The sequence below is a fragment of the Canis lupus genome, chromosome 17, assembly GCF_048164855.1.
Source record: "Canis lupus baileyi chromosome 17, mCanLup2.hap1, whole genome shotgun sequence".
NCBI classification, from domain to species: Eukaryota; Metazoa; Chordata; class Mammalia; order Carnivora; family Canidae; genus Canis; species Canis lupus.
The window spans coordinates 32,968,257-32,996,069 of record NC_132854.1 but is presented as its reverse complement, the minus strand read 5'-3'; the positions used below and the strand labels follow the sequence as shown (position 1 = coordinate 32,996,069).

General features: G+C 36.2%; 2 long non-coding RNA genes across 4 annotated transcripts in view; both read right to left on the bottom strand.

Annotated features, from left to right (window-relative positions):
• Positions 1–6,439: 6,439 nt before the first annotated feature.
• LOC140608015 (uncharacterized) lies at positions 6,440–16,532 on the bottom strand. Its single transcript, XR_012009963.1, has 3 exons — positions 14,829–16,532; positions 10,630–10,750; positions 6,440–7,081 (listed from the first exon to the last, which is right to left on the bottom strand). It is a non-coding gene; the product is annotated as an uncharacterized lncRNA (long non-coding RNA).
• A 3,190-nt stretch (positions 16,533–19,722) lies between these two features.
• LOC140608014 (uncharacterized) overlaps positions 19,723–27,813 on the bottom strand; it is a 106,946-nt gene continuing 98,855 nt past the window's right edge. For 2 of the 3 annotated variants that reach the window (XR_012009959.1, XR_012009960.1), the window contains 2 exons: positions 21,828–21,994; positions 19,723–21,259 (listed from right to left, as the gene is read on the bottom strand). This is a non-coding gene — a long non-coding RNA (uncharacterized lncRNA). The remainder of the gene's footprint in view (positions 21,260–21,827; positions 21,995–27,813) is intronic. The other variant, XR_012009961.1, reaches the window with a different exon arrangement.

The window sequence follows — 27,813 nt, the reverse complement described above, 5'->3', positions numbered from 1 at the left end:
ATCTGTGTCCTTTCTGCTGACTACTAGATCACAGAGCTGAAACCCCATACTGTGGCTTCTCTTAGAAACAGTCCCACTCTTTATATTAAATTAGTGCTAGTTAGAAGGAAGTTTTAAGGCTATAGCAGTAGGGAAAGGGGGCAGAAAATTTCAAAATTCATGTACACATGAGCGAAAGAAACTAGATGTAAAAACCAGTTCCAACACTGACAAGCTCTATAAACTTAGTTTTTAAATTTACAATAAAGATACACTATAACTTATAGTATTACTCTGATGAGCATATTAGTTAATATACTTAGAATCTAGACTGAAGTCTTGCATCATTTTATGAAGCATGCAGTTAATGAAGGTGATAATGATTACTGTGTGACACTTCAGAATTCATACTATGTTGAAAGAGGTGTTTTTATGAGAAATTACCAGATAGTTAACTGAGTTTAAGATAACATTTTAAATGATCTGTTTATTCACTAACTCACAAACTTGGTTCACATTTTGTAACCTCACAAAGATTTTAAAAGCTTTCATATTATTTGCTTTTCAGATTTAAGCACTGCTTTTAGTCAAAAGAACTGTTGTCATATATTGACCTTTCTGCTCATTAGCATGTTTACATAGTGACATTATTAACAGAAAGATCTCTGCAAACAGTAAACATCAACAAACATATAAATCCTAAATTAATGGCTACATGAATGCTTTCTGAATATAGAAAATGATTTAGAGCTTTGCAAAGGCAATTGCATTGTAAGCAGTTTTAGTAAAAAGATAGCTAATAATGATGGAAAGATATTCCATGCTCATGGATTGGAAGAATTAATGTTGCTAAAATGTCCATGCCTTTCAAAGCAATCTATAGATTCAATGCAATCCCTACCAAAACACCAACAGTATTTTTCACAGAACTAGAATAAATAATATTAAAATTTGTATGAAATCATAAAAGACCTCAAACAGTCAAAGCAATCTTCAGAAAGAAAAACAAAATGGAAGGTTTCACAATCCCAGATTTCAAGATAAGCTACAAAGCCATAGTAATCAAAACAGTATGTTATTGGCATGAAAACTACATAAACCAATGTAAAAGTACAGAGAGCCCAGAAATAAACCCACAATAATATGGTCAATTGATCCATAACAAAAGAGGGAAGAATATAACAATGATATATTAATATAACAATGGATAGTTTCTTCAACAAATGGTGTTGGGAATATTGCACAGCTTCATGCACAAGAATGAAACTGGGCCACTTTCTCACACAACACACAAAGATAAACACGAAATGGACCTAGATAAGAGACATGAAATCATAAAACTCCTAGAAAAAAGCATTGGCAGTAATTTCTTTGGCATCAATTCTTACAACATCTTTTTAGATGTGTCTCCTGAGGCAAGGCAAGCAAAAGCAAAGATAAACTATTAGATTTACATCAAAATAAAAAGCATTTGCACAGTGAAGGAAAACTGACAGGATGAAAAGGCAACCAACTGAATGGGAGAAGATAATTACAAGTGACATATCCAGCAAGGGGTTAATATCCAAAATATATACAGAATTTATACAACTCAACATCAAAAAAAATCTCCCAAATAATCTAATTAAAACATAGGAAGGAGACCTGAATAGATATTTTCCCAAAGAAGACATTCAGACGGCCAACAGACACATAAAAAAGATGGTCATCATCACTAATCATTCAGGAAATACAAATCAAAACCACGGTGAGATATCACCTGTCAGAATGGCTAGACAAGAAAAGATAAGAAATAACATGTTGACAAGAATGTGGAGAAATAGGAGAAATGAAAATTGGTGCAGCCACAGCAGAAAATAGAGTAGACTTTCCTCAAAAAATTAAAAATAGAAATATCATACAATCTAGTAATTCCACTACTGGATATTTACCCAAAGAAAATAAAAACATTAATTTGAAAAGGTATATGCACCCCTATGTTTATTGCAGCACTAACAATAGCTAATTTATGGAAGCAACCCAGGTATCCATTGATAGATAAATGGATACAGAAAATGTGGCACATATATGCAATAGATATTTCTCAGCCATAAGAAAGAATAAGATCTTGCCATTTGTGACATGGGTGAATCTGGAAGGTATTATGCTAAGAGAAATAATTCAGACAGAGAAAGACAATACCATATAATTTCACATATATGTGGAATCTAAAAAACAAACGAATAAAAAAAAAAGTAGAAGCAGACTCAAACACAAAGAGCAAACTGATGGTTGCCAGAGGGGAGTGATGTGGGGATATGGGCAAAATGGGTGAAGGAGAGTAGGAGATACAGTCTTCCAGTTGTGGAATGAATAAGTCATGGGGATAAAAGGTACAGCATAGGGAATATAGTCAATGATTTTGTAATAGCATTATATGGTGACAGATGGTACTACATACACTTTTAGTGAGCATAGCATAGCATATGGACTTGTCGAATCACTATGTTGTACACCTGAAACTAATGTGACATGGTGTGTAAACTATACTTGAATAAAAAAAAAGTGGGTCAAGATAGCTAATAATGTATGTTGATTTTCTAGTTTCGGATAAATAAGAATACAGAATATGATTATTGTATATTTTCTAAAGCTCATAAAAAAGACTTTCTATGTTTCTCTGCAAAGTAAAATTAACAAATCAAGTATTGCTAAGTAATTAATATGTGCCAAAATTTGTGCTAAATATGTACATTTTGCAAATAATCAAAATATCCTGCAATGGTTAAGTTGTTCTGAAATATGTAGTCAGCTATTTATTTATTTATTTATTTATTAGTCATTTATTTATTGACTAGCAAGGTTCAATAACATAGATCAAAATGTAAGTTAATCAGAAGTATTGGTAACAATCTAATGTTTTGTGTCCATTTTCAGTGTGAAAATCACTAGAGCAAACAAATGATCTTCATATTTATCTACAACTCTCATAGACTACATATATAATACACAACATACTATATATATATATAAGATATATATACTGAAGAGACCTGTTGTACTTGGGACAGAATTTGTGAAATGACTGCCTTCCCATACCTTTGGTCAGAAGTGCCAAAGAATCCGTGTTTTAGAGGATTGGGAGATATAGTTTCAGCTTATAAGTGCTATAAGAATAGCAGTTATTCTTTCTATCAAAAGCTGGGAAGGTATAAAATTCCCATATCTACTAATGTGCAAGACAGACACTATGCTGAGAGCCAAGATAGCAAAATAAAACAGTGTCCTTAAAACACAGTGAGGTAAGAATCATCAGGGTCTCACAAATAATTAAAAGGAGTCCTTCTAAAAGTAATAAAATAGGAGGACTTGACATTTTGGGGGGGATTGATTATTGGCACACAATGTACTTGACGTTCTTTCACTCATTTAATCCTAACAAGACCTCTTCAAGTATCTCCTCTTATTGTCCTCATTTACTGATGAGAAGACTAAGAGGTCAGAATTTCAGTGACTTGTCCAGTGTCACAAGTTGATGTATAAATAGCAGAGCTGATATTTGAACAGTTCTTTATGTTTTGGGTACAAATATAAAAAGTAATGTGTCATTACTTTAAGACAGTAATTTACAGTGATTTACTTACTTTAAGAAAGTCATCAAAAAAGGCACATTTTGTCTGAATCATGCCAGGGTGCCAATTAGTGATTTTCATTTGCAAATTTAGTTTTTATTTTAGTTCAAGATTTGTAGATAAAGAATATAATTTTTAATAAAACATGTATTTGAGTAAAATTTCTTTTTGAACAAAAATAGAACAGTAAAAAAGGAAAAAAATAATAAACTAGGCCACAAAAATCCCTTCACTCAAAAACAAAAATTGAGATCACATTCAATGATCATAATATAATTAGTAATAACAAAATTTAAGAAATAAGAAGGAAAACTAGAAATTCAGAACCTTAAATAATTATTATATCAAAGAAATATCTAGAATAATATCAGATTATATAGAATATAATTAAAATGATACTACTATTCATTAATAGTCCAATTCATTCCTTAATACTTTAAAACTTCAATGAGAAAAAAAGGAAAAAATATATTACTTGAACAAAAAAATTAGAGAAGTTAAAGAAAAAGCCCAAAATAAGAATCAATAAAGATAACATTAAGTTACTAAATCAAAATACAGAAAAGCAAGGACACCTAGGTGGCTCAGGAGTTGTGTTTGCCTTTGACTCAGGGCGTGATCCCAGAGCCCCGGGATCAAGTCCCATTACAGGTTCCCTGCATGGAGTCTACTTCTCCCTCTGCCTGTGTCTCTGCCTTTCTCTCTCTGTGTCTCTCATGAATAAATAAATAAAATCTTTAAAAAAAATTACAGAAAAGCAGAAAAAGTGACATGTTCTCATAGCTTGAAAAAAAATGCAGACAAAATTACAAAAAATATAACCCAGGAACATTAGAATTCATCTAGATACATAAAATAAGCAATAATAAGGGAAACTAACAGACAATAAAATGTAAAAAAGCTCTGTCAATATTTAAAAAATATCAGCAAAATGCTTATTTTCTGTGTTAGAAAGTAAAAATCCCCCTTAAAATGGGAAGACAAGAAGTTATTAAGGAAACACTCAGTTTAAAGGATAAGTTCTTTCAAACTATCAAGGGGATAAATCCCATTCCATGTATATTGTTTCTAAGTTTTGGAATTTAGACTAAATAATTCGTTTAAATTAAGTAAATATAAAAAAACGATAAAGGATAATTATCCATTTTGTTTTATGCAGTTAATACAATCCTAAAATCAAAGTAAAATGTCTGCCCACCCTATCAAAAATTATACATCAATTCCTACTAATAAAAGATCTACAAATGATATTTTACACAGTACATATACAAAAGAGTTTTCTGAATAGTACTGGTTCCAGGAATGTAAGAATGGCTTATATTGGGAAATCTATGACACTGTAAGTTCTGAAAGGCACTGGCTTACAAAAGGGAGCACAGTTATAGACAATTTTAAAACAATAATAAAATTGAATAAAAGTTCCTCTCCTTTTCACTGTAACCATGAACTGGCCAATTAAGCGTTAATATTCAAATATATAATAAGGTACTAAAGATAGTAACTGGAAATCTTAGCATGTCAAAAAAGAAAAAAAGAAAAACAAAGGCAAGGAATATGGGCTTATGATTCTTACCATTCACAAAAGCTAAACTACAGCCAGCCACTTTCCAGAGCCATCAGCATCTGAACCAGGGATAAGAAGCACACATGAGTTCCTGTTCAATTAGCAATCATAAAAGATGGCCTAAAGTGACCCTAATGTACAAATAAGCACTTTGGAAGTATTTGATATACCATAGTGTATGAATATATACACATTTATGACAAGTGTCAAAATATTTACCTATTATTTTAGATTTTAACCGTTAAATATTTTTTGGTATTTTCAATGGTCTTCAGCAGGCACTTACAATTTAAAAGGTATATAAAGATTACAAAAATGATTTTATATATGTGCATATGTGTGTGTATTTATATATATACAGTGTATATATACATCATATATGTGTATGTTATATACACATATATACATACATATAATGTGTATATATATGCATGTGTGTGTGTGTGTGTGTGTATAAAACTTATATGGGTGAGGCAAAAGGAATGTTAGAAATACTAGTTGCAAACCACACGATCTAAAGATAACAATGAACATCCCCAACAGCCTCCCATTTAGGAAGCTGGTTGAATGACATGATCTGTAAAAGGCTCTGAACTCCTGGTAGAGTTACTTGTAAATAATTATGACTTTTATGATACGAATATTTTTGAAGGACAGCTAAAGTCTTTATTAAAAATGTGTTATGCCCCTATGAGATTCCTCCATCCCTAAGACTAATATATTTGAGGAAGATTGAGTATTCTTCTGACTTGTAATCTTATGTGAAGAATTATTTTGTGCAGTGCCACAGGTTAAATGCATATCATGAAATTCACTTTCCTCTCTACTGCCATTTCTATCCCTTAATTCAATGAAAGTCCACAAAAATACAGTATGACTCAGAATATTGAAGCTGTGGCTAAGCAAGAAAAGTTCATTCAAAATTGATTTTCTTTCAGGAATCCTTGATATTCCTTATTCCAATTGTTCACCTCTACTGTAGGGCTCGGTAAACACTTAAGGAAGTTGCCATGCACTGCAGCCTGCTGGAGACATGAAGGAATGTAGGGCGGGATAATCACAACATCATCAACCCAATTCTCCAAGGTAGCTGGCCAATAATGCTGTTCTAATTGAATAACTTATCCACAGCTATTTCCCCTGGGAGAGCCGAAGGCTCAGGCTCGGCAAAGAGGCAGATGGTGCCGCATATACAATGAAACCTGTAATTTTCTCTTGCCATTGGACACGTTAACAGTGGGCTGTTTCTGCTTATTCTTTAATATTTTATTTTAATAGTCCCTTCCCAAATTATAATGTACCATGAAGCAGCCAAAGATGGATTGAGTGATACATATCATGTTTAATTTATCATACCTCTAGCTCACTGAACAACTCACTTGGTAATCAGCAGCAGTATATGTCAGTCAGGTGCAAACTGATATGAAAGCAACAGAAAAGAACCCAATTAAACCCAAAAGGAGAGATGAGTCTTCAGGGTGGCATGGCATTAACTAGCAGCAAGGTATGGAACACCAAATGCATTCTAATTCTGATTTTTTTTTTAGTGGTAATTTGCAGTGGAATATGCAAACCCTATGTATTTGGTAAGACAATGGAAGGATTGTGTTTTTCACTTCTCAGCTGATTCAACCACTAGGCTCTAAAGAAGGGTGAAGGGCTGTGTGGCTGCTTGATTTTTATCTTCTAGTAGCAGCCAAAATTGGAAGAGGAAAGTGCAGTCTTACAGGGTAAGCGGTGACAGCCCATCAGCGGTCCAACAACACGACAAATGACAGGCCCAGAGGCAAACCCAGCACCGCCAACCCATCAGCTTTGAAGGCTGCCAAATGGCAGCTACAGAGATGGAAGGTCATTCAAACTTGAATGTTTGGGCTTGCTGGGGTCTTTTTACCCTGGAAACATTCCTCCATTCAGAGAGCTCCTCCTGGAAGAGAGTAGAAAGGAACCCAAATGGAATGGGCACAAAGCAAGACTTGTCACTCTGGTACAATACTTCCTAAGAAAAAGCTATGTCAGGAAAAAGGCCCCAGTTAGCAAAGCTCTGTCTCTGCAGTTTACCTAAGAGGAGGAATGCTTTCATAGCCATAGTGAGTAAGGACACCATTGTCAATGTTTGTCAGAAATACCAAGACCCAGGAAGAAAGCTCTTGGGGTCACAGGGCAGTGCAGATCTGCCTGTGGTAATTGAAAACAGTGATGAGACTGGGTTGATTTTTTTTTTTTTTTTTTTTTTTTTTTGGAAAAGGTAAATCAGTGCTACAGCACTATGACATGGATAATTCATGAAGTTTCTGGTTTGTACTAGACACTCAACATGCCTTTCAGAAAGAAATGACACAACAATTAATGTGTCAGATAGTAATGTGCCACTTGGAGAAAGATAATTGTAGCTAGTGTTAGATAGTTATTAGGTCAGAACGCATGCTCATCCTTTCAAAGGCAGCAGTCTATTCGTGCTGGCATTCTACTGTAAGTAAAGCATTGTGCTCATAAGCACACAGGCTGTAGCCAGGGACACTGGGTTTTATCTGATTTTTCTCCATTTGCAATAATACTCTGATGATTCCTTATACAGCACACTTGGTCATGTGAAACAGGTGAGGATGATGAAAGAGATGGAGAGACAAAGGAGGGGCTTTGCATTTTACATAAAATAAAGTATGAGCGATGTTCCCAAGAAGGTTTGAGCATATGTGACAAAAACTATCAAATCTGAGTTTACTCACATGTAAATGATAGTCTGTCCTTCTGATGATTTAATGTATAAGGATATCAATCAGTCACAACAAGGCCTCTGAAGTGATTTCACCTCAATGAGGTTCCATTTCTTCATTTGAAAAATGTAAATAGGGAAATATGCTATATATTTAACTCCAAGATCTACTGAGGAGGTCAAGGTGAAAAAATATGAGAAAATATTTAGCAAATATAAAGGGTTGTGTCAATATAATTAATATAATTAATGTGCTTACTGGAGATCAAATGTATTATTTTTTCAACAGAGAGAATTTTAAGAAAAATTGGGCAAAGTCATAGGTTCTTAAAATTAGAAGAACGTATAATGAATAGGAATTCTCTCAAGACTATCTAACCTAGACTGAATTAAAAACATTTCATCCAATCAATAAGGAGAAACTAAAATACATGATTATTATGTATGCACATACTTCTGCTTTATTCACTCAAGCATGGTTGTGGTGAGATACGAAAAATAATATTTAGCCATTGTTGGAAGGAGAGAAATGCTGTTTGGGGATATTTTATCTGCAGAATCCATTGAATTAGTTATTGTCATAAAGGTATTTAAAATAAATGTGATGTGTATGTGAAATATTCAAGGTGTTCAATAGTACCTCATGGACAAGAATGGGACAACACCTTGTACTTTGCAAGGATTCATCTCCAACTGACATCCTTGTCAGAAAGACCACAAACTGTAACAGAAAAAATTTACAGTGTGGTCCTTGACCTTGAGTAGATTACAACAGACATTCTTACCCAAAAGATTTTGTTAGGGGAAACCAAGCTAATATCTAACCAACAGGTAATTAAAGCAGGCAGTGCTGAGAGAGAGGGAGGGATGGTAAATAAATTTGCTGAAGGTAAATACTGTACTAATTCAGATGATAGAATGCAAGAATGTCAAACACCATGTAAGTGTTCCTAGAAATTTTTTTTCTTTTCTGTAAAAAACAAAAAAAAAAAAAGCGCCTAAATATTAACAGAGCTTATAGGCAGAATAGGGCTGGGACCATTCAAAAACTATAGACCTTTGTAAGTAGAGCACCAAAGACAAAACAAAAACTGAAAGCAATCAACTTACATGTTCATTGTCATTTGCACACAGCAACGCTATCAGTCTACCCTTTGGAGTCTTAAACCTGAGGACATGTAGTTCCTCCTTCAAAACTTAGGACACTGAGGAACTTTGATCAAAATTAAAAATCTAGATTCCTTCAATTCCTCCAAGATACAGCAGCCCCATTCCTGCTACCTTCCCCCTTACACTAAAATAATAGCAACAACAAAACTCTAGACAGAGTAGAAGCATAGAAAGTCTCTGAAAGGTGAAAGAAGGTTGATAGCTGAGGACTTCAGGACTTGAAAAACAACATGGTAGAGAGCTCCCTGGGTTTCCTTATCACTGCCCATATATCCCAGGAAGTGCACTTCAGAAGCCACTAACCCATAACCACCAACACATAAAAAAGCTCCAAGAAAATCCTGGTATCCTCTTGCCAAAGGCCTGGGGAAACAGCGGTCTAATAACAGAAAAATGTTTTGGCAATACCCACCGTACTCCAGCCAGCCAAAACTGAATGGAAGAACTCTTGAACCTCCATATCCACCTGGCTGGCATGAATGAGGTAGAATGGTGGTGCTTAGGGTTCGTTGGCACTCTGCCCCCCTTGTCCCCTCCTGGTGGCAGTGGGGCCAAAGGAGAGCTGACCTTATACCTTCTGTGGGGTTGGTGCTCTACTGTCACTGGGAAGTTATCCGCTGGACAAACGAGGAACTGAACTTCAACTTCACCCATGGGCTATGAGGTAATGTGTGAGTCAATGCCTCACTTGAAGTCTTTTATAAATAATCCTGCCTTAAAGTGATATCACTCTGTCTTGATATTCAATAGAAGTCACTAAGTCCAGCCTATCTCAAAGGGAAGGGATTAAGCTCTGCCTCTTGAGGGGAGGCATAGTGGGGAATTTATGTATTATATTTTAAGTCACCACAGAGGCTCTTCTGGGGGTGAGGAGTATTCAAGGAAGAGAATGCAACATATGTGGAGAAGCCCAAGATTTAGAGTTGGAAATCCATAAACATATAGTTCATCTGATCATCTGATATTGGTAGCCACTGACCACTGAGGCAGTGGAAAGCAAAAATGGAATGGTTCCCTTAGGAAACTAATGCAACCCTTGTCTCAAAACTCTAATCCCTCCGCTTCCTCCTTCCCCACCTGTGGATACCTCATCTTGTATCTTATTAATAAAATAGATGCAATCAGATGAAAACAATCTCATCTTTCCACCAAGCCTATGAATCTACTGGTATCTATACACATAGTTGGCCCTGTCTTAGGATCCTTCTTCCTATCAGGCCATCTCTTCACTATTCTACCTTACCCCATTTACTCTCCCAATTATCCCCTTTTCTATTCTGTAATATCATCAGTTTCTCCTGGATCATTTCCATTTGCTTAAAAACAAGCCTTGATATAAATGTTTTTTTTTTTTTTCCCCTTGGCTTATACCCCTCCCCAAATACTGGATATTTTTTCTGCTTCCCCAACAGTTAATCTTAAAAGAGCTGTCAGTATACAGTTTCCACTTTCTTACTTCCCCTTTGTTGCCTTACTTATTTTAATCAAGTTTTTCTTTCCACCATTCCACTGACACACCTCCTCAAAGTCACTAATGTCTTACATTTTGCCAAACCCAATAGCTAATTCTCTGTCTTCATTTTACCCACCTTGCAGCAGTTGATGTGGTTTATCACTCCCTTCTACCTGCCACTTCCAGCTTTAGGCCATCTGTAGGTCTTATCCCACCATCATTTCTATGACAGGTTGAAAATATTTGGGGAATGACATCTGCAAGTAGATATTAATTTTCAGACTTTGCATGTGCATATGCATGCTGGGGTGTGTCTTTTTAAAGCTTGCTAGAAGGTTTGGAATTAATCATTTCATTTTATTTTTATTATAGTCATAGGCATGGGCCAAATGTTCTAAGTACTGAAAGACATTTAGAGGTAACCTTAAAAGCCATAATCTATGGCCACAAAAATTTTAAGCAAAAATGGAGTCTGTGTTAGGGTTCACAGACAAAACATAAATACAAATTAAGATTGCAAATACCATAAGCAAGCAGATTCTAAATGTTTTATGCATCTGTTATACTTGTTTTTCTGCCTTAGTGGTAGATAGATAAAGTAGATAGATGTGCATGGTTTCCAGAATAAGATTCTAAGTTGAGAACACAGTTCAGTACTAGAGTGAGTCTGGGTTGCAGATAAGCTTATGATGCCAGACATGGGAGAGAATCATGTTTAACATGAATATTTCTAAGTATTATCCCAGATATGAGAAATGAAGACTAAGCAGAAATCCAGATTAGTACTCCAGGGATGTAGGACTAGAGTGAGGCATGAGGGTGGTGGTGTCTTTGCTCATATTTATGCATTTTCCCCAGGGATATGTGGTCTAAGCTGAAAGAAATAATGAGAGAAAAGGAAAGGATGAGAGACAATGAGAGAAAGAGGGAGAGAGAAATAGAGAGAGAAGGGAACTGGGGACAAATGGAGATGGAGAGAGGAAGGACACAGGAGCTACTAACCAACGGTAGACAGAGACATTGGTGTTTAAATACTCTAGCTCCCCTATCTCTCTCGAGGAATAGCTCTGCTTTCTATCCCTCTCTCTCTCATGGGATTAATAAGGTTTTCCCAGTCTCCTCCACTGTGGCAGCTGACTTAAGCTGCATCCTTTTCAATTTCACTTCTTTACTCTCTTGTTCATTTTCATATACTTCCCAACTATCTGCTTGCATTCAAAGTCTTGCCTCACGATTTGTTTGTGGAGGAATGAAAAACAAAATGCCACCTAAATTGTTGGAAGGCCTGGTCCAAAGAAAGGGTACACACATGTTATGGGTTGAATTGTATTCCCTCCCATATTCAAATAATCAAGTCTCTAGTACTTCAGAATGTGACATCATTCAGAAACAGAGTTGTAGCAGATGTGACTCATTAACATTAAAGTAGACCCCTATTCTAATACAACTGAGGAAAAATTTGGACACAGAGATAGATATGCATACAAAGAGAATATCATATGAACAAGAGGGCAGAGACTGGGGTTGCCATGGACTGAATTTGTCTTTCCCAAAATCATGGAGGTAGGGTCTATAAAGAATTAATGTTAAATGGAATCATAAGGATGGGGGAGTAATCTGATAGGATTAGTGTTTTTTTTTTTAACATTTATTTATTTGAGAGACAGAAAGAGTGTGAGCAGGGAGTGGGGAGGGACAGAGGAAGAGGGAGAGGGAGAGAATTTCAAGCTGACTCTGCATTGAGTGTGGATCCTGATGTGGGGCTCATCCCAGGACCTTGAGATCATGACCTGAACTGAAATTAACAGTCAGATGCTTAACTGACTGAGCCACCTAGGCACCCTAGGATTAGTGTTTTTATTTATTTATTTATTTTTAAAAGATTTTATTTTTTATTCATTCATGAGAGAGAGAGAGAGAGAGAGAGGCAGAGACACAGGCAGAGGGAAAAGCAGGCCCCATGCAGGGAGCCTGAGTGGGACTCGATCCCCGGTCTCCAGGATCATGCCCTGGGCTGCAGGCGGCGCTAAACCACTGCGCCACCGGGGCTGCCCGGCTTAGTGTTTTTATAAGAAGAAATACCAGAGTGCTCTATTTCCATCATGCAAGGACATAGCAAGAAGGTGGCTGTCTCTAAGCCAGGAAGAGAGCTCTCACCAGAAACCAAATCAGCCGACATTTTTTACCTTGAACCTATAACCTTTAGAACTGTGAGAAATAAATCCAAATACAGAGGTGATGCATCTACAAGCCCCAAACACCAAATATTGTCACAAAACTACCAGAAGCCAGGAAGCATGGTATAGAGGGAGCTCACAGCCCTTAGAAGGAACCAACCCCTGCCAACACCTTGATCTCAGACATCTAGTCTCCAGAACTGTGAGACAATAAATTTCTGTTATTTGAGGCATCTAGTTAGCAGTGCTTTGTTACAGTAGCCCCAGAAAATTAACACAATGCATAAGTAAAAGATCAGGGCAGTGGTTACAACCTTAGCCACTCTCTGAGGTACAATGGCTTGGCTGAGCAGGACCTCTACTTTGGTCTGGAAAGCCAGAAACTGAGTCAGACATTGGACTTATTCCCAAGGGTAGGACATGTATCTGTCACAGACTACTGTTCAGTGGTTGATTTTCTTATAAATCACCCCTGTCTCTAACAGATATTAAGCTTTTACCTTATTGTTAATTTTTCCCTCAGCAGTCCTTTAGCAATATGATCTAGACACCTAACGGTACTCAGTAAATTGTAACCAACTGCTATAAAATGACTTTTGCTTTTTTAAAAAAGCAAATAAATAAATGTAGTGCTCAAGAGTCTCAAGGACTCAAGGACTCCTCAAGGAAAATCAAGGACTATCACAAACTAAGCTTTTAAGGAAAACTCATAGGCACAGAAAAATGAAGTAAACAAGTTTATTAAAACTTAATAAAAATAAAAGAATATATACATAAATCAATAACTTAGGTCCTAGTAAAGAATCTTGGAATCAGGCCCAGAATATCTGAATTCTAAGATGGGTTTTGCTGCTACTGGTTAAGCAAATTTGGAAAAGTCCATCTCCTTTAGAAACTGCCATTTCTTCCTCTTCAAGATGAGGAGATTGGACTAAATTCCCTCTAAAGCACATAGGCCTTTACTATGTGCATATTCCTGTGATATCTGTGATTCATCCTCACCTGTGCCAGACTCTGCTCCTGGCAAGATTAGGGACCATGAGAGTGATGGAGCCATGGAATAAAACCAGGTGGGTATGGAAGGCTCTGGCTCTCCTACATAGTTTGAGTGCCAGACCCAACCAACAAAAATGCATTTGCCAGTAATGACCTTGTGGGGAATTTTCAAATACTGAACACTTATGCCCACAGATTTTCCCATTATTTTTAGCCTCACTGCATGTTTTGTTTCATTTTGTCTTGTAAAATGATTTTGGAACACTGTCTATTATAGAAACTTTGACAGTATTGGCAATCATGGTAACTGTCTCCCCCACACTGTGATTTAGTGTGGAGTCAGCCTTTTTCCAGAGAATTTACCTACTGCAGAGGCTCAGCTCTGTTTTTCTCTTATTCCAAACCCATTTTCTTCCCCATAGATATAATAGCCCAAAGGACTGGCTGGGGATAGAACTTTCCTCTAAGATTTTTTTGGTTCTATTAACATTGAAATAATAAATTGTGAATATAGGATTTCCTATATTCAATATAATCCTAACAAAGAGCATAATCTTTCATTAGTATAAAATGCGTCAAAGCTTGAATTCAGATAGAATATCAACCCAATTTATGGCATTGTTGTTGAGACTTCATGAATAAGGTAGAATTTGCTTTGGACTTTAAATGAGTCTTATAATATAAAGGCAATAATTGGAAAAGACATTACTAGAGAAGGACCAATGTGAGCAAGGGAGGAAGTAGGAAAAGCATTGGCCATATTTAGAGGGACATCTAATTTCTCATTTTGGACCAGACTATAAAGGATCTTAACGTAACCCCTAATGGGTATAAGGTTTCCTTCAGAGGTGATGAAATGCCAGGAGTATTGCTGGCACAACACTGTGCATGTACTAAATGTCACTAAATTGTTCACTTTAAAATGGTTAACTTTATGTTATGTGAATTTCACTTCTATTTAAAAAAAGAAAAAGAACCTTAAATGGCAGGCCCTATGAGTGGCTGCTTAACCTGACAAACAATATGGGGCAATTGGAATCTACTGAAGTGGAGAAGTCATATAATTTAAAAAACAACAACATGGTGATAGTTTTGGAAATGAATCAAATGAGGATGTATATGAAGTGGGGAGACCACTTACATGGTTATCAGAGTAGCCTACCTTATAATCTAAAACGAAGGAGGAATCTTTTCTTTGATCATCCTTTTGTGGAAATTCCCAAACATACATAAAGTTAGAGAATAAAGGTTAATGAGTTGCATAAACATATCACCCAGCTTCAATAATTTTCAACATTTCACTGAGCTATTTACATCTGTTCCCCTTCCCACTGTACCAACTCATCTCCATACATTATTCCATATTCATTAGTATTTTAAGGGAAACTCTAGATATATCTTTTCACCAGAAACAAACTTCAGAGTACATCTTCAACTTATAAGGACATTTTTCTTTCTCCTTCTTCCTACCAAACAGTATACCTAACTGAATTAAGAGCAAATTCTTAATACCATACAATGTTTTTCTGATTATACTGAAGGTAAGTTTGAACAGCTTAGTCATTTTAATGAGGTCTAAATTTACTATGTTTCTTACATGTCTTTTATCCTACAATGGCACCCTTTTCTTTTTTTAACATGCCATTGATTTGTTAGAGAAAATGTGTTACTTGTCTTGCAGAATACTACCTCTTATATCTGGAATTAGCTGCCAAACAGTCCCATATTGGGTGAGTAAAAACCACTTCAAGTTGGATTCTATTTCCTATTGATATAAAGATGATATTGAGAGACAATAATCAAAGAACTGGATTGCACACTGTCATTGCTTCTAGGAATTTTAGAGGACAGAGCTAAATTGCATGTTTACCAAAAAAGGGGGCAGGAGCTGATAGTCATATTTACAATCAAATATAAGATAACATGGTTTTATTTAATTCCCTTGGTTGAATTTTTCTATTGTTAACCTTAAAATTGTCAGTTAGTTTACCAGCAAAAATGGGTTTATTTGGGAATAGCTGAGAGTTACAATTTGGGAAATGCAAGCTATGGTAAAACTATAAGCGAGTCCAGAGAACAGGGAGGAATGCTTTTTTTAAGGGAGGGCAGAGGGAGAGAGAGAATGTTAAGCAGGCTCCACACCCAGGGCAGAGCCCCACATGGGCCTCAATTTCACAACCCTGAGTTCATAACTACAGCTGAAATGAAGAATCAGACACTTAACCGAGTCACCTAGGATCCTCAGAATGCTGTTTTATGCAGGAAAGGGGGAGGGAGTTCGGGAGGAGCTGTTACAAATAGAAAGTCCACTGGAGTAAACTAGGAGTTGGAAGTGTAGTGGTTTTTCATTGGCTGAGTTGTGACAGTCTCTAATTGGCTAAGCTGTTGCCAGGGAAGGGGAAAATCTTTCTTCTTCCTGTTCTAGTAGCAAAGTATAGGATTCTTCCTGCTGGGGATGCAAGGTACCTCTTTTTATGTTGGAGTCTATAACTGATGATGAGTATAGACAGCTCACTGATGATGAGCCCCCCATTCTGGCCTCCCAAACTCATTTTAAATAAAGTGTCCTTTGTTCAGTTTCATAGTATTATCTTATGCTGAAAACATTAGTTTTTACTTTAACAAAATTATTCATTTTTAATATAGTTTTGAAGTAATAGTCTACTATTCCCACTGACAATTAGACTATTGAAAGCAGCTTTGCATTTTCTTTGCCAAGAGATCTTTGAGATCACTTTTTCAACATTATTCAAATTGGTGGTATGCCAATTTCTTTTGGCTTTATTTGCAAACACCTGTCATAACTGTCTCTCCATTTCCATTCCTACTGCCATTGCCCTAATTCATTTAATCAATCCTCCTAAACCAGATTATATTGTAGTCTTATAATCTGTTTCTCACCTTCTCAACCTTTACTTTTCCAAGATCTATATGTTTCTATCAAAAATATACTTCTAAGACACAGAGTTTATTTTAAAAATAAGCAAAAGAAGCCAAACTTCAGTGGCTCCTCATCATCTGCTTACTGAAATCGACTCTTTGCCCTGAAGGCAAAGTCTGCCTCCAAAGGACAATGCAATATTGTCAAATATCATCAGACCTCATGGGCTATAGCTTGCAGACATCCTATTAAGAGTTCTGCCCCTGTGAGTACAGAACTCAACATTCCTGTGCCTCTGCTTTAGAATGTACTATATATGAGAAAGACAAAGGGACTGACATCCCAAGGCCTTCAGAAAACAATTGAAAAATGTCTCATTATATCTAATGTCTCTTTTTTTTTAAAATCTCTCTTTGGCTGATCTTCAACTATTCTATTTTTTTTCTTTGACCTTTTCTTCTGAACAGTATCTAATCTGAATCTTCTTCTTGGATTTTTTTCCCTAGAAATTTTGTTTTTATTTGTTCCTCCATATAGAATAATTAATTCTCCCCTAGTTCTCATTGTGAAATTTCTATCTGCAAAAGTAGCCACAAATGTAATAAAATAATGGTATCTCCTAGTAATAGGACACATTTTCCTTACAGTTAGAGACCATATTTCATAAGTTAAATACATCTTTTGTTTCTCACCTATCCTTCAGTATCAGTGTTTCATATAACCAGTTGTTCAGATATCCAAATTTCCTTTTTTTGATATAAGGTTTATCCCAAACTGCCTTACCATGTTAAATTGCAAGAATGCTCTATATTCAACGAGACAAAAACTCACTTGTCTCTTTCTTTTTACTTCTATGATATTAAAGTGTCTCTAAGTAGTTTGCATTTCCCATTATTTCCACCAGTTGAAATCCCAATCATTCAAAGTTCTGTTTAGATGCCATCTTCTTCATGAATTTTCTTTTTCCTGTTCCAATTCCAAACTGGCACTCTCTCAGAATTCCAGAACCGTTTACATATTTCCCACTTAGATCATTTATGTAATTGTGCCTGGCATTATATTTGTCTGTGTGTATATATGCCTCCTTTTTAGGGTACATTTTGCTTGTGGGGAGACCTTTTTTTTTTCACAGGTTTACCCAGTGACAATGGATTCTATGTTGAAACAAATAATGCAACTTACTTTTATATAACCGAAAATCCTATGTATTCTGAAGTTCAGTAATGATTTAGTTAAATAATATAAAAGATAGGATAGTAGACTTTGCTGATAATTCAGTGAATTTTATAGCATCTCTCTCAAGAAAAACAGCATATCTCTCAAAATTCTCAGTCATCTGCATGGTTACACTTGTTTTCTTTTGCTACCTTAGTGGAGCTAGAGAACTACTGTTTCCCTTGTTATTTCTATTTTCACGTCTGGGCTATTTAACTCTTCCCCATGTTCTATTTAATTGTTTCTTAATTTGAAATTAGTGTGATTAGTGACAGTTCTTGAAAATAATTCTGTTACAAGAGAAGAGTTTATGTGTTGGAAAATGTGTTCCACCCAACAAACTACAGATACTCATTATGAAACTGAATCTTATTGAATACTCACTGAAGTGTGTGTGTGTGTGTGTGTGTTGGGGGAGGTGCATTGCTGGGTATTATCATTCATGTCAGTTACTCAGAGACAAATAAAGGAAAACAGAACCAGTTGGTACCTGAGAAAGTGTGGGCTGCTTACAGATGTGCAAAAAAATTCACGCATAAAATAAATTGTTAATAAATGTAATTATTCCACTGCTTTTCCTTGTAAGTCCTTTCCTTAGGGAACTATGAAAAAGCCAGATGCTGATCTGGGAAATGTCCCAGAAATATTCTTTTGAAAAATATTAACACTCCACTATAAAAGGTCTTGTCTAGAATTATATTGAAACTCAGCTCCTAATGACTATCAATGTTTAGAAATAGTAACATATTGGAGTAAATTGATTGTAGGGTGAGCATTTTACAATGGATTAGGAATAATGTGAGCTTTAGAGTTATCTTTTAATATTATCCCATTTCTAATGGCATAGATAGATCTCTTCTGGTGATTAGTGGTATAAATGCCTTCTGAGACCTCCTTCTCACTAGTTAAACATAACAGAGTGCTAATTGCATAGTTCTTGGCATTGAATGGCATTGTGCTACACTGCTTCTACTGGGGCAGCTGGTGTGGTTGGGAGTGAATGTCACCATTGCTGAACCCCTCAGATCCCCTGTGAATTGTCAACACCATCTTCTCTATCTGCTGGGGATTAGTGGAATTTGTAAATTTGATTTAAATTAAAGGGTGGAAAAAAAGAGGATATAATTTCTCCTCTCTTGCTAAATGGAGAAGGATTTTTGTGAGCACACTGCTACAATGGTGAATGTGGGTCAGAGGTAATCCTGAAACAAGCCTGCCATTTTATGGTAACTCAGAACTCAGTGGTTTTTTTTATGGCAATTATAATATCAGGTTTAGTACTCTGACATAGTAAGAACTCATGTATGTTTTTTGTGGATTAGGCTATTTTGAATTTTGAAAGAAGACCACGAGCTTACAAAATGGAATAAAATGGTAACATCAAACATGAGTGCCAGTGGAGCTTTTGGAGTGGAACTTTTAAGCTAACACGACTTAAGACTTTTGGTGACAGTGGATCTATGCACATTGAGACCAGATCTGTAGTGTTCACTATAGAAATTTACAGTGTGTCTTAACTTTACACTAAAGGATAAAAATATAAAGAGTAGGCATGATGATATGTCTATAATATGGGGCATGATGATATGTCTAACTTTTTTTCCCATTATGCAAGAGAAACATTATGGCAAAGACCTTATGAAAACACTGAGAAAATTAGAGTAATGTTCACATAAAGTAAACCACCTGGTCCTTATTAAGAACTATCCACCCAGTAAATTATCTTTGGTTCTCTGTATTATAGTTGGTTAATGAAACAAAAGAGTTAATTAAATACATTTATAAAAGTAGCATTTGGATGATGAAAAAAGTTAAATGTTCACATGTAATGAGTGATCTGAATCTTAAGAACACAGAGGATATTTTCACCATGTGGTGATTTAAACTATATCTGAATCCAGAACCCTGCTTAAAAGTATGCAGTGATAAAAAAAAAAAAAAAAAAAAAAAGTATGCAGTGAGTACTTTTAGTGATGGATGTCAATCCTGCTTAGTTAAGTAGTCTATAACAACAGAAAATAATTGCGTATACTCAAAAGAGGTTCAAGCTTAGAGGGAGAGATTTTTAAACTACTGTACAACTACTCATACTTAGCAAGTAGGAAGGGGTTTAACATCAGGTGAATAAGCACTAGACGCTTCAGTGACCTCATGCAAATTGCTTGGTGGATAAACTGGAGCTAAGGGAGGGGATACAGAAATTATGCTTCCTCTGAATTATCAGCCCAAATTGCAAAATATTTGTATACTGTAGAGATGTTGGGCTAAGATTCCCAGAGTCTGCCCTTTCTGTGTTTCTATAGAACTTGCCATTGTAGACTTTGCCACAGAGAAATATTCTCAACCTGCTCACAGATCTTTATTCCCTAATGAACCAGCACATGGTTCAAAGAAGGGTTTTTCTTGAATTTAATTGTATTCTCTACACTGGGCTCAGTGATTGATGTTTACAACATACACAATAGATGGCAGAAGGCCCAAATCCCTTCAAGCACTAAGATCTGTAATTCTAATGGAGAACTGATTTTGAACAATTCTGAAATACTTCAATTAATTATATGATTTGCAAAATTCTAATTTGAGATCAATCTTTCTGAGAAAATTCATAGGTCTCTAATGTGGATGAACCGAAGTATCTTTACTATCTGAAGTAGGAAGTACATTTAAATGCTGGTCCACAGATCGCACAGGTGGTGGAAGATTAAGATTATCATGTCATTAGGAGGGCCTGAGTGGGAAGAGCCACTTCCAGGAGCCTGGCAGAGTGCATGATAACATCAACTGTTAGTTTATCTTAGGCAGATTATGTTTGAGATTTTGGCGTTACATCTAGGAAACAATTGAGAGCAGTCGGATTTATGGTACTTGATATTGGAGGGAAGGAGAGATACATTTAGCAATGTAAATAGAAGATCTATCCATGCATGTGTGTTACATAAGGGCAGAAGAGACTAGAATCACCCCCAAAAAAGAATGTTTAAAAAAGTGAAAAGAAGGAAAAAACTATAAAATAAGCAAAATTTCCCTTGCTGTTGAGAAATACTATGCGTATGAAATGGAGGGAAGGGAGATGGAGAATGAGGTGCACACCACAGAGGTGGAAAGGTGTTTGCTACTGAGGGATGATGATGATGGTGGTGGTGGTGGTGAAGGAGACACTTGACTGTAGAAGAGACATTGTTTGACAAAAACTGTTCTGGCATGCCACTCCCATGAACTCACTGCATCTCAGAGCAAATACAAGCAAACAGTGCTATTGCTCATATTTTACAGATGAGGGAACTGTGGCTTGCTCAGAGTAACACCAATCAATAGTGGAGGATGCAGGATACAAATTCCAGCAGCCTGACTAGAACCTAGAGAAAGAGAACTTGGGATAGAACTGCAGGGAAATTGGCTCTTTCCAGGATACAAGAGGTCACCAAATGCTCACATCAGGGCTTGTCCTGGTATATCTTCTTTACATTCCTTCCAGCAGTCTCATCAGACATAGTGGGCTGGCCCAAGGGGAGACAAGAGAACAAGAGTAGTAACTTCTCTCAGCACACACTGAGTGGGGTACATGGTGACTTAGGGAATCAGTCTCCCACCCAGAAACGATGGGGTGTTCTGTCCTGGGCCCAGCATGTTATTTATTCAGAACTTGGAAACGACTATAATTTTCTACCCAGAATTACTAAGTTTACTAAAAAACTGACCATTTGTTTTCCTTCCCTAAACTGAACACTGAAAATATATTTAAAAACTGTTTCATTAGCAAAAGAAAAATGAGAAGAAGAGAAAAAGGAAAGCTAGATCCCCTTTTGCCTCTCTCCCTACCTTTGGCTAATAAGAGAACAGACTACATACATGCTAAATGTATTGCTACACTGAATCTTCCAGGCAAATGAGTAGGTGAGCACCAAAATGGACCTATGTACAAGAGCCACATGTTAATGCTGAGTGTAACCCAATGAAACCCTCATGGGAAAGCTATAAAGGACAAAGGCTGATCACTACTTGTGAAATTGAAGCTCACTATGTAGATTGTCTACTCTGAGGGGTAAAGTGCTACATTTAAATTACCTTTATATTCATGACAGGGATCCCTGAGTGGCGCAGCGATTTGGCGCCTGCCTTTGGCCCAGGGCGCGATCCTGGAGACCCGGGATCGAATCCCACGTCGGGTTCCCGGTGCATGGAGCCTGCTTCTGCCTCTGCCTGTGTCTCTGCCTCTCTCTCTCTCTGTGTGACTATCATAAATAAATAAAAATTAAAAAAATAAAAAAATAATAAATTACCTTTATATTCATGACATCTACTAGCCTACCACAATTCTTTAAAAAAAAAGAAAGGAAACTGTCCCCCAAAACCCCAAAGCTTGCAAAAGAAGCTTGTTTTCCAGCGGGATCCTCTGTAATGCCAAAATTCTTCAGAGTACCCTCAATGCAGCTGAGGAGAGAGATCGAAGGATGCCCTGCAGGCCTTGCTTAGCCTCTGGCTTCAAACCCAGAAGCTCCACTTTTCTATCTTACCAGTTTAACTTAAATGACTAAAAATAATGATTATTGTCTTAGTTTGGGCTGTTAGAGTACTATAAACTGGTGGCTCATAAAGAACAGAGATTTATTTCTCACAGTTCAGAAAGCTGGAAGTCTGAGATCAGGGTCCCACCATGTTTGTTCTGATGAAAGTCCTTTTCTGAGATACCCACTGCCGAAGTCTCATTGTTCATGTATGGAGGAAGGGGCCAGGGAGCTCTGTGGGGTCCTTTAATAAGGGTACTTAACCCATTCATTAAGAGTCTACCCTTATGACCTAATTACCTCCCAAAGGCCCCACCTCCTAATACCATCACATTGAGGGTTAGGATTTTAATATTTGAATTTGGGAGAAATATAAACATCCAGTCCATTGCAATCATGATGATGATAATGGCAATGATGATGATGATAATTAAAATCCAGTGCCTTCAAGCATCATATACATCATATATCTTTGAAGACGCTTTTATCATCTATTTTCATTACCTTGTAGAAGTAGTTGACAGAAATATTTACTAATCAGTGCTGTTCAATCAGATCATCTGAAGGTTGATGACAAATATCAGCTTAGACCACTTAGATTTGATTCAGATCTTTAGAAATAACTGAAGGTAATATTTTTACCTGGGACTTTCAAAAGACAACTGAAGGAATTATGGAGAAAAAATAAAATATTTCATAGTATGAACTTCAAAATTTACTTGCAGTTATTTTTTTTATTTAAATTTGATTTAATTAACATATACCGTGTTATTAGTTTCAGAGGTAGAATTTAGTGATTCCTCAGTTGCATATAACACCCAGTGCTCATTACATCAAGTGCCCTCCTTAATGCCCATCACCCAATTACCCCATCCCCCTACCCACTTCCCCTTCAGCAACCCTGTTTGTTTCCTGTAGTTAAGATTCTCTTATAGTTTGCCTCCCTCTCTGCTTTTTTTTTTTTAAGATTTTATTTATTTATTCATGAGAGACACATACAGAGAGAGAGAGAGAGAGAGAGAGAGAGGCAGAGACACAGGCAGAGGGAGAAGCAGGCTCCATGCAGGGAGCCTGACATGGGACTGGATCCAGAGTCTCCAGGATCACGCCCTGGACTGAAGATGGCGCTAAACCACTGAGCCACCAGGGCTGCCACCCTCTCTGTTTTCATCTTATTTTATTTTTCCTTCCTTTCCCCTTTGTTCATCTGTTTGTTTTTTAAATTCCACATATGAGTGAAATCATGGTATTTGTCTTTCTCTGAATGACTTATTTTGCTTAGCATAATACATTCTAGTTCCATCCACATTGTTGCAAATGGCAAGATTTCAGTTATTTTTTTTAAAGATTTTATTTACTTATTTATTAACAACACATGCACACACACACAGAGGCAGAGACATAGGCAGAGGGAGAAGCAGGCTCCTCACAAAGAGCCCATTACGGGACTTGATCCAGGACCCTGGGATCATGCCCTGAGCCAAAGGCAGATGCTCAACTGCTGAGCCACTCAGGTGTCCCAAGATTTCAGTTATTTTAAGTGTATTAGAATAAAAACAAGAAAAAAAAAAACTATAACAAAAGGAAGGGCATGGTATAAGGCACCTGCCTTTAAAGATACCCAAATCCTATTTCTTGTTCAACTATTTAACAGATGAACCATGGGTCAGTTTAATAACCTCCATTTCTTTCTCTTTAAAAATGTTGATAAAGGGTGCCTGAGTGGCTCAGTCAGTTACATGTCTGACTCTCAGGTTCTGCCGAGGTCATGATCTCTGAGTTGTGGGACTGAGCTCCCCATTAGGCTCCAAGTTCAGTGCAGTCTACTTATTTGTCCCTTTCCCTGTGCTCTCTCTTTCTAAAATAAATAAATAAAATCGTTAAAAAAATAAAATGGTGACAATATTTATTTTCTGAAGTTGTGGGGATTAAATGAGGTATGCAGTTATCTCACATGATAGGCCTTCTCATTAGCTGTCATCACTTCCCACCTGTGGGCAGAGGTAGATAGGGTCATGTTCCTGTTCTGTTATGGCTTCTTTGTTGTGGTTCAGTGTCTATGATCTGCATCGGTCACTTCAACATGCTGGCTGCTACCTAAGTTGTACCAGTTCATGGCAATAATGTTAATATGCCAACATCAGGAAGCTTTCCTACTGGACAAATTTTGTCTGCAATTGGGCAACATGCTGGTTTCAAAATTCAGTTTTTCTACCTTGCTCTTTTTGTCCCTAGTTCCCATTACACATATCCCAGTTTTCCTTCATACGCATGAGTATTTTATGCAACTCTTTCCAAGACTAATGGACGTCATGCTCTCACCACTTTTGTTCAACATATTACTGGAAGTCCTAGCCACAGCAATCAGACAACGAAAAGAAATTTAAAAACTCCAAGTTGCTAAGGAAGAAATAAAACTTTCACTATTTGCAGATGACATCATGCTATATACAAAAAACACTAAAGACTCCACCAAAACTACAAGAACTAATAAATGAATTCAGTAATGTTGCACAATACAAAATTATTATACAGAAATCTGTTGCATTTCTATACATTAAGTGAAGTAACGGAGAGAGAAATTAAGAAAACCATCCCACTTACAATTGCATCAAAACTAATAAAATATCTAGAAATAGACTTAACCAAGGAGGTGAAAGACCTACACTCTGAAAACTGTAAAACACTGATGAAAGCAATTGAAGACAACACAAATAAATGGAAATATCTTCCATGTTCATGGACTGGAAGAACAAACATTGTTAAAATGTCCATCCTACCCAAAGCAATCTATAGATGTAATATACTTTTATCAAAACACCAACAGCATTTTTCACAAAGCTAGAAAAAATAATCCTAAAATATGTATGAAACCACAAAAGACCCCGTATAGCCAAAGCAATCTTGAAAAAGAAGAACAAAACTGGAGGTATCACAATTCCAGATTTTAAGATATACTACAAAGCTGTAGTAATCAAAACAGTATGGTATTATCAGAAAAACAGACACAGATCAATAGAACAGAATAGAGAGCCCAGAAATTAACCACAATAATATGGTCAATTAATCTTTGACAAAGGAGGTAAGATTATGCACAGGGAAAAAGACAGTCTGTTCAACAAATGGTGCTGAGAAAACGGGACAGTTACATGTGAAAGAATGAAACTGGACCACTTTCTTTCACGACATGCAAAAATGAACTAAAAAATTGAATAAAGACCTAAATGTGAGGCATGAAACCATAAAAATCTTAGAAGAGAGCACAGGCAGTAATTTCTTTGACATTTACTATAGGAACATTTTTCTAGATATGTCCCCCGAGGCAAGAGAAACAAAAGCAAAATTAAACTATTGGGACTACATCAAAATAAAAGGTTTCTGAGGAGCAAAGGAAATAACAAAATTAAAAGACAACCTAATGAATAGGATAAGATATTTGCAAATGAAATATCCAATATAGGATTAGTATCCAAAATATATAAAGAACTTATACAACTTAACACCAAAAGAATAATCCAAATTTAAAAATGGGCAGAAGACATGAATAGACATTTCTCCAAAGAAGATATACAGATGGCCAACAGATACATGAAAAGACGCTGAACATCACTCATTATCAGGGAAATGGAAATCAAAACCATAATGAGATATCACCTCACACCTGTCAGAATAGGTAAGATCAAAAACACAAGAAAGAAGAAGTGATGGCGAGGATGTGGAAAACAGGAACCCTGGTACACCGTTGGTTGTAATGCAAACCAGTACAGCTACTGGGGAAAACAGTATACATGTTCCCCCCCAAATTAAAAATAGAACTATCATATGTTCTATTAATTCCATTACTGGGTATTACCTTACCCAAAGAATACAAAAATATTAATTCAAAAGATACAAGAACCCCTAAATTTAGTGCAGTGTTATTTATAATAGCTAAATTATGGAAGTGGCCCAAGTATACTTTGATAGATAAGCAGATAAACAGAGGTGGCATATATATATATGTGTGTATATACTTGGGCAGTATATATATATATATATATATATATATATTACTTACCTATAAAAAAGAATGAAATTTTTCCATTTGCAACAACCTGGATAGGTCCAGAGGGTATAATGCTAAGTTAAATAAGCCAGTCAGAGAAAAACAAATACCATATGATTTCACTAATGTGTGGAATTTAAGAAACAAAACAAAGAAAAAAAAAGAAACAACAAAAAACCAGACTCTAACTATAGAGAACAAACTGATAGATATCAGAGGGAAGGTGGCTGGGCAGATGGGTGAAATAGGTAAAGAGGATTAGAAATATACTTACCATGATGAGCACTGAGTAATGCATAGAATTGTTGAATCACTATATTGTATACCTGAAACTAATATAATGCCGTACGTTAACTATACTGGAATTAAAATTAAAAGAAAGAAAAAATTGCTTAGGCATTACTAACTTTCATACTAGAAGCCAAATTAGGGGGGATCCCTGGGTGGCTCAGCGGTTTGGTGCCTGCCTTTGGCCCAGGGTGCGATCCTGGAGGCCCGAGATTGAGTTCTGCGTAAGGCTCCCTGCATGGAGCCTGCTTCTCCCTCTGCCTGTGTCTGTGTCTCTGCCTCTCTCCCTCTCTCTCTCTCTCTCTCTCTCTAGGTCTATCATGAATAAATAAATAAAATCTTTAAAAAAAAAAAAAGAAGGCAAATTAAGTCATATCCTACTAAGGTTATACTGCTATATGGAAAAGACTTTCTCTACAGAAATACAATAAAATAATCTCAATGAGGCTGAAATATATATTTATTGAGCACCCTCATACTCATAGTGTCTGCCACTAATAGACACTTTCAGATACATTTAATCTAATTTATTAATCTCATCATTTAATCTAATCTATTCTTATAAAAATTCTGTGGCAAAAGGTATTTAGAGGCTCCTAACTACAGATAGGGGAATGATAGCTCCACTATTTTTTAACTCTTTTAGGACCATTGAACCATTGAATAATGTCTGATTTTTTTGGCTGAGGTAAATGAAAATAGTCTTTGACAGTCAATACATAGAAAACATATCATGGAGCGAGGACACAAATAATTATGAAATGATAATATGCATATTTTGTATCCCTGTATTGAGGGATATTTCATGCCTGTAACAAACATTCCTCTTGTGCAAAGAGCTTACTTTAAGGTCATGTGTGTGTAAGGGACTCACCAATCTTTACAACCATTTCAGACTGTGTACATTGTCTTCCACATATGTTGAAGACACAGCTTTAGCTGGGCGGGGGTATTCTAGCTCAGAAAGGACTGTGGCTTATTTTTATGAAAGACAGTAAAGTTGTTACCAATTTTTTGCTCTTTTGAAATTTTCTTTCATATGCTCAATGGAGAAATATATTTAGAAATCAAGAGGAAAGCCTGGTAATTCATTCCATATTCACATAATTTGGTCAAATTGTCTCCTCAAAAATCAGCAACAAAAATGTTTTAATATCAGGTCTCTGCAATTTTTCACCTTTAAAGTCATTAGCGTGGTTCAAAGATTCCCAAG